This window comes from Camellia sinensis, chromosome 9, assembly GCF_055761805.1.
Source record: "Camellia sinensis isolate YWXY chromosome 9, ASM5576180v1, whole genome shotgun sequence".
Lineage (NCBI taxonomy): Eukaryota > Viridiplantae > Streptophyta > Magnoliopsida > Ericales > Theaceae > Camellia > Camellia sinensis.
In genome coordinates, this window is record NC_138969.1 from 140,733,055 (window position 1) to 140,741,272 (window position 8,218).

Below are 8,218 nucleotides of genomic sequence, written 5' to 3' on the forward strand. Positions count from 1 at the left end.
CAAATAAGGAAGATACATGAACAATATTTGAAACAATTACATCAGACGACCTTAAGCCCAATTCATGTTTCTATTTAATGTGTCACTCGACTAAAGTTCCAGACGTGTCAAACGGCCTCGGGCCCAATTAATTCATACCCGACGGCCTTTGGCCCAACAGTTCCTGTCCGACGGCCTTCGGCCCAATCATTTGTGTCAAGCGGCCTTTGGCCCATTCACTCACATCATACGGCCTCTGGCCCATTCATTCATGTCGTACAGCCTTTGGCCCATTCATTAATGAGTCATATAGCCTCTAGCCCATTCATTCATGTCTTACGGCCTCTGGCCCATTCACTCATGTCATACAGCCTCTGGCCCATTCATTCATGTGTCATACTATCATTTATGTTAGACTATGATTCGTATCAGACAGCCTTTGGCCCAATCACATGGCATAACAAATATTTGTCCCCAGTTCAATGTAACAAACTTACGAGACTTATATGAAAATAAGCAGTTGGACAAATAACATACTTCGGATATCTTTGTTAAGATATTACTCACAGTGCTCTGCCGGTGGATTCACCCTTGAGCTTGACCCTACACATTACATAACACATATGGTCACAAACGATTCAATCCATTTTTAATTCATACATCTCTCTTAGACTTCTTTCTTATCCTTTTTATTCATTTATATTGCTCAATGCATGCCTAAGAGTACTTAGAAGTGAAAGAGAACGGAAAACGAAACACAGAACACCTCTACAAAATTTCTGAAACAGGGGTCCCCGCTCGAGCGTGGACTTTCCAGCTCGAGCGGACCCATTAGGTCTGCAAAAGTGCTAGTTGACTCATTTTTACGCTCGAGCATGAATTCGGACGCTTGAGCTGAAAGTCTCACTACATGGCTCCCCGCTCGAGCATGAATCTCCCCGCTCGAACAGACGTCCATGTTTGCAAAACTTCTAGGAGCTCGCATTTCACGCTCGAGCGGCGGTTCCCCCGCTCGAGCGGACATCATGAATTCTGGGTTTTCCAAAATTGTTCTTCAAGTTCAAATTCGACCCCCAAAGGTCCAAAACACATAATCTTGGTTCAAAACATGCAAAATATACTATACCACATGAGAACATGAGTATATGGGACTGAATCGTTCAAAATCACAATTTAATTCTCAAATAAATTCTCATTTCTCTTGTATGGTCCAAACTTATGTGCTCAAGCTTCACACCAATTTCATAACTTCATCAATCATGCATGCATGTCAATTTTTGACTTTATTTCTATTTCAAATGGTGCAAATGGTGTTCAAAATCATGAAGCTAAACAAAATTACTCATGCATGTAGGGTTTGGTGCTCAATTCTTCATATTCAACATGCTTCATGCTTGAACATACAAAATTACAACAATTATGCACATGCATGTTTATACAAGCTCCAAATTCAACAAATTCAATTCAGGTTATGTTCTTGATCATCATGAAGCCTTGAATTCACAAAGTTACAATATTAAACTTATGAATTCATAATCAATCACTCACCTAGAAGCTCAATCTTCCCAATCTATGGTTAATTCTTGAGTTTAACCTCAAGATTCCAAGCCTCTTGATCAAACCTTAGATTGTCTCCCCTCTCTCTCTCTCTCTCTAATTTCGGGTCTTTCACCCCTAGAGAGCTAAATTCAGTCAAATTGAGTTAAAAGAGAGTAATTGAGTGTATAATGGCCCTTTATATAGCTCCACTTAATCAAGTTTGATCATAGCTAATTAATAGCACTTAATTAATCGTTCTGAATCTAATTATTTTGATCGGAATCAATTTTCAGTTAAATTTCACTGTAGGCTCTAAAAATTACGCTGATCACAAAGGCGTAGTCAATTTCGGTTTCTATGGCCGATAAGGCCTTCAATTTAAATTTCAAAGCGGATAATCAAACAGATATTCCTACGGTGAACATATAGAAATTCAAAACCACATATATTCATATAAATGGCACACCAAATCATATCAAACACATAATCACAATCACAATTAAGATTAATTAGGATAATACTGAACAGGGTTATCACAAGCGCCGCTTATACTGTGCGATATCTAGGTTAGTGGGGCAATCGTCTAGCTAGTTGAAAGTCTCCCAATACCTATTGTTGTATGACTTCAACGTTTCCTTCTTGTCCATGTCAATAGAGAGCAATTGGTTTACCTCCACGGGCATTTTTGTGTTTGTCTTAAACCTGGTGACAAACGCCTCTGCCAGTTGCGCCTATGAAGCGATGCTACCTTCTGGCATCCGCTCAAACCAAGTCAAGCCTAGGTCGCCTAAGCTTGATGGAAACAAGATACACATTAAAGCCTTGTTCTATCGATGTATGGCTATAACCTAGCGAAAGTGGCTCAAGTGTATGTAGGGATCTAACTTCCCTTCATAAATTGTGAACTTAGGCTGGTTGAAGCCCAAAGGGTAATGGTGCGTTCTCTATCGCTAGAACGAACGATGAGCTTTGCAACTTTGCTAATGCTTTGTCTACTGGTTCGTAAGCAAGGCGCGGTTGTAGATCGCCCCAAAGGCTCTTCGCGTGGCCCCCCTTTCAGAGAGGGCGTGAATTGGGTTCTAGCTACTACAGTTCGGACTCCTGTCACGGTTCTGAATCTAATCTCACAAAGTGCAATGCAAGACTGATAAATCACCAAAGAGTCCAAATCCAGCAAATCGTTTTGGAAAATCGATTTTGAATGAAGAAGCGCCAAACATGTACTGCTTTTCCAGATTTCAAAGTCGCCATCTAAATATTTTATTTTGGAAAATTTAGGAAACCCTGACTCGTGCCTAAGGCTATGTGTTCGTCATCACCAAAGTTGCCTCAGCTCGGGAACTTGGGTACGAGGGGGAAAGGTCATGAAATGAGCACCCCCGCTCGCTCGATCAAAGGATCGGCCTCTACTAAACATGATATGTTATTTTTGAAAACACATGTGTTCTTATTCCGGTTTATTAGCTAACCTTACTATGTAATGCGCACGCCATACAAGTATAGACTCGATCACGAGAATTAGAACAAAACAACTCATGTTTGTTTTCAAAAATGGTTTGAAAGTGCTACTCGCAAGTAAGCTAAAGCGCAGATTTGCCACCTTCTAGTGGGCTTAGAAAAACATGATTTTGCCACTTCAAGTGGGGTTAAAACTCACATTTTGCTGAATTGTTTCAATTCAAGTAATAAAGCCTTCATCCACAGGCATTCATGCAATTAAACACTTTAAGCAAATAGTCTCATGGCAAGCATGCTATCATGGCAATCACTTACACATATGCAAGGATGCTAAAGCGTAAACACTTACAGTGTACTCCCAGCCAAAATAAAAGGAAATTAGAAATCAATGCATGATCCTAACTATGTTAAGTGCCTAATGCAACACATGCAAAAATGCAACTAAAATAGGTTCGGCTATCTAAGATGGCATATGAACGCAACACTTGATAACATGCTTTGAAACAAGTATTCAAGTAAATGTATTGAAATACAATGCGGTTTGAATGATGCGCCGAGCCCGGTGCATGCAATACGAATGAATTATGCACGCATACAAAGCATAAGTATGCTAATTAAAACATGCCCTAAAACTAACCATCAAAAGCTGGTAAATAAAAGGGAGAAAGACGTGGGGTTGGAAGACATTCACACACACACGCACACTTATTACAGCATTTGCCCTCTCGACGGAGGGCCCGAATGAAAGAGAGCTAACTAGCTATGCTAATTAAGCTAACTATTACAAATTACAACTAATTAACTAACTAGTTAACTAATTACAAACACAAATGAATAGATAAACGCATTAACTATTTAAGTACAGAATCAACGAGTTAACCATCTAAGCAAAATAGTTAAAAGGAGCCTCGGGGCGAGGAATGGGTGCATGCTCGATTGCTTCTTCCCGAAATCCCGTTGCCTTGTCACCGGTTGCCTCTGTTTGCATTTGCTTTGATTCCTGAACACTAAACCAATTCCCAGACTGGTTCTGCTCCAGAAATAGAATCACTTTGAATCATCTTCAAGCTGGTGGACTGTCGGCCACCCGGGGAGGCTGTAGGCCACTTGTCGGCCACTTAAGAAGGTTGTAGGCCACTTAAAGTGGCCGGTCGGCCACTTCCTCTAGCCAGTCGGCCAGTTGCTTCTGCATACTCCAGTATTGCTGCAAACAGAGTACCAAAGGGGCAAGGCAAGGCATTTGCAGGGTATGTGTGTACAACCACCTTCCTTATCATTTCTCAAGCTCAAAGGAGTGCGGTACATGACTCTCGGGCCACCAACTGAGCATCGCAATGCACGATGGCCGGGAAGCTGAGTTTGTACAAGTTAATGAATGCACAAGTAACACACAAGACTCAAGAGGCCTCCACCCTATCATGCACAATCAAGGGGGACGACGACTAAGAAATGAGGCACGTTTCGTCACTTCAAGAATGAAACATCCCTCGTTTCTCATGTTTGGATTAACGTCCGATCCAAACACATGCAATACAACACAAACATGTTATCTTGGCATGTTTTACTTTCATTCATTTTGTTTACTCGTTTAGATTACCGATAAGCCCTTTAACCGGTTAAGTCCAAAAATGAGAAGTCCTCTAATTTGAAAGATGAACCATGCCACAAGCTTCTTGAGCGTGAAAGAAGAATCATGCCATTGGGCATGAACGCCTCAATTTCGGGTTCAAACCAACAAAGGGCTTAAGACATCTTTCAAAGTGTTATAACAAATGAAAGATGGCATGCAATGGTACACATTTCAGCACTGAAATGAGATGCTAAACAACATTAAATCATGCAAACAATGCATGCAAGACATGCTTGAAGTCAAAGGCATTGGAGCTAGCAAAAAGCATAACACTATAGTCATACAATACTAAGCCTAACTGACCAAACCACCCCCGGACAGAGGTTAAATGTGCCAAAACAGTGGCCAAAACAGGCTGAAATGATAGCCCAAAAGCTTAGACAAACATGCATGCAAGTTGGCTTACAAGTGAAGCATAAGGCTCAACCCTCAAACATAACACAAGGGCGATAAATGCAAGAATATGGTAGAGGTATATGGTCTGAAATGACATGCCAAATGATGCCATGCCATGCAAAAAGCTCAAATATGACATGCTAGAGGTCTCAAAGTACAAGACTAGCAAAGCCAAATACACTATAGCTATGCAAAGCCGAGCATGCATGACCAAAACCACTCAAATCATACCTAAAGCATCTAAAACATAGCCAAAAATGTGCTGGAGTAGAGCATACACTTGTTAGAATTAAAGGCACAAAGCATGATGCATGTTAAGGCTATAAGGAGGATTGCACTACAAGTGTAAGATGCAAGAAACCAATGATCAAACCAACCCAAAAAAGAGTTATGGAAGGTCCAAAAAGTCACAAAAACATGCTTGGACTAAGCTAGCAAATGAGAGAAATACATGCTCATGTATTAGGCCATCAACACAAGGCATAAAGGCACCACTCTTAAACACAATGAAAGAGTGATAAACATGAGTATGACAGGAGTTTATGCTCTGAATTTACATACCAAATGATGTTATATCACACAAATTTCAAAATTGAGGCATGCTAGGAGTCCCAAGACACAAGACTAGCAAAGGCCACTACACTATGGCCATACAAGGCAAGCCTCAAACGGCCAAGATCATTCCAAACAGAGTTTAAGCAAGTCAAAAAAAGGCTAAGAACCTGCTGGAGTGGAGCCAATACATGCTAAAATAATAGGCCAAAACATCAAGTGAGCTAGGCTAGCATGCGAGATTGCACTACAAGTGTGTGAAGCATGCAAGAGGCAACCAAACCAACCAACCCAAAACAGAGTTATACCATGTTGAAATAAGGCCTAAAACATGCTAAGATAAAGCCTCAAGAAGGTAGAAAAACATGTCAAAGTGTTAAGCCAACAACACATGCAAACAAAGTACAAAAGGAGGGACCACCCCCATCCATTTTGGGTCTCAAAACCCACTTTCCACCACTGAAATTCCTCTGGAATTCAGTGGTGAAAAGGAAAAACAAAGGTGATCTCAAAGGCCTTAAAGGATAGCTCAAAACAAGGAAAAATAAGGCACAAAAGGGAGTAGACCACCCCTAACTCAAACAAGGCCTTAGACAACCATTTTAAACACTCTAAAACAAAGGTTTTTGTAGTTGCAAGTTAGGCCTAAAACATCATGCAAATAGGGCCAAATAAGCAATGAAAATAAAGCTCTAAAGAGGCTATTACTCACCCTTGAAGCACAACTTCAACAACAACAATTTCTCAGGAAAAAACCAAGCCAAAACCACTCAAATAAGGCATCCAAGTACCTCAGCGACAAGATGAAGGTGTTTGAGTAGGTGTTTGTGTACAAAAGTATGAAGAAACAACACTTTAAGGCACAAATATAGAGAGAGATGGAGAATTCTAGAGAGAGAGGGAAATTTCCTGCTCTTCAAAAATCTGAACCCCTCTATAAGGGGGAAGCACCTCCCCTTATATAAGCAAAGCAAGCACAAGCTTGCTTGACAAGCTTAAACTTGTTTGAATCCGTCCATACACGTGTATGGAAGATGCATTCTGTGCCTAACAGCTGGCACAGCTGGCACCAAAAATATCTGTAAAAACAGAAAAATGGCCGTAGGCCACTTCAAGTGGCCTACAAGAGGAAAAAGTGGCCTACAATCACCAAAAGTGGCCGACAGGCCCTCCCCTCCCTCTAAATAATGATTAACAAGGTATGGTCCAAAAACAAACCAAAAAGAAGAGAGGTAAGAGGCCCCAAGACAAGGCACTCTGCCGAAAGCCTCGAAAACTTGCCTACCGGCCACTACAAGTGGCCTACAAGAGGGAAAAGTAGCCTACAGCTACAAAAAGTGGCCTACAGGCCTCTCTCTCCCTCCAAGCAAAGGCACCAAGGCATGGTCCAAAAACAAACCGAGAAGAAGAGAGTTAAGAGGTCCCGAGACAAGGCGTTCAACCGAAAGCTCCGGAAACTCATAACGAGCACAAACATGTGCGATCACCGCATGCACAAATGATGACGTCTAAGTCTTAAGGTCGGTCAAAAATGGGGTGTCTACAGCGGCATTGGCATTCCAACCTCAACACGTCCATGTATTCGAGGAGCCAACCGCTGTAGAGTAGACACCCTTTAGGGGTCGCGTGCCTGGGCATCTTGTCTCCTTCGAGCCCTTTTCTCTAGCACGGTTCACAGGTCTGTTGACCTAAGCAACTCGGTATGTTGAGAAGTCGTTTGATGCGTCTGTGAGGGTTGATAATTGCTTCCCTCCGTGTAAGACCTTTCAGTCCTCATTCTCTCAAACTTGGAGTAACGAGTCCTAGATGTTATTGATTATGTATCGCCTGTCCTAAGGCTTCTGCTTTCAGATTGCAATGGTGTGACTCGCCTATCGCGATCCCCTGAGTGGCGAGAATGCATTTTTCCTTTACAGATCTCTTCCCTTTCCGCCTCTTTACCTTTCATCTGGTGCTTCATGATCTCCATGTTAGCCACCATCCACCTTAGCAATTCGTCTTGTTCTTCCACGCTATCCTCCAGAACCTGAGAATCCACCCTTTGTCTCTGTCCATTTGGTCTTTGAAAATGATGACGACTTGAGCCCCATTTTTCTCACGTAACTCTCTATGGGTTTCGTCATTAGGGATCCAATTCTGCCATAGGCAAGACAAAAGGAAAATTCTCACGCCTCCTTTCCTCTTCCAGAGTTTGTCTATCAACAATAGAATGAGGCAAGTCTTCATTATGCGCCATTGGAGTCAGTTGGAAGAAAACTTAATCAAAAGGTTTGTTCACTATGATAGTTCTCATAGACGGCGCCAATTGTACATGAATAGAATAATCTTCTCGTATAATCCTGTTGACCAAGTTTGCACTCTTCCAAACGTCGTCACTTTGCTACCTGAAAACACAAACATGAGCTAGCTAGTGGTTGTGTGCCAGAAACCCCTCCGATACCTGAGTCAGCAAGTAAACAATAGACAATAAACTCTGTGTATTTGAGAATAAGAATTGCAATACCTGTGCATAGGTTATGTGATGAGCTCTTATAGATTCTGCCTAGAAAAATTCCAGCAGGACTCTAACTCTCCTTAGTAGAGTCCTCCTAGGAGTCACATTATCCTTAGAACACCCCCATCACTGCAAGCCAAGTGAGATAGCTTAGACCATTTACCTTGGCT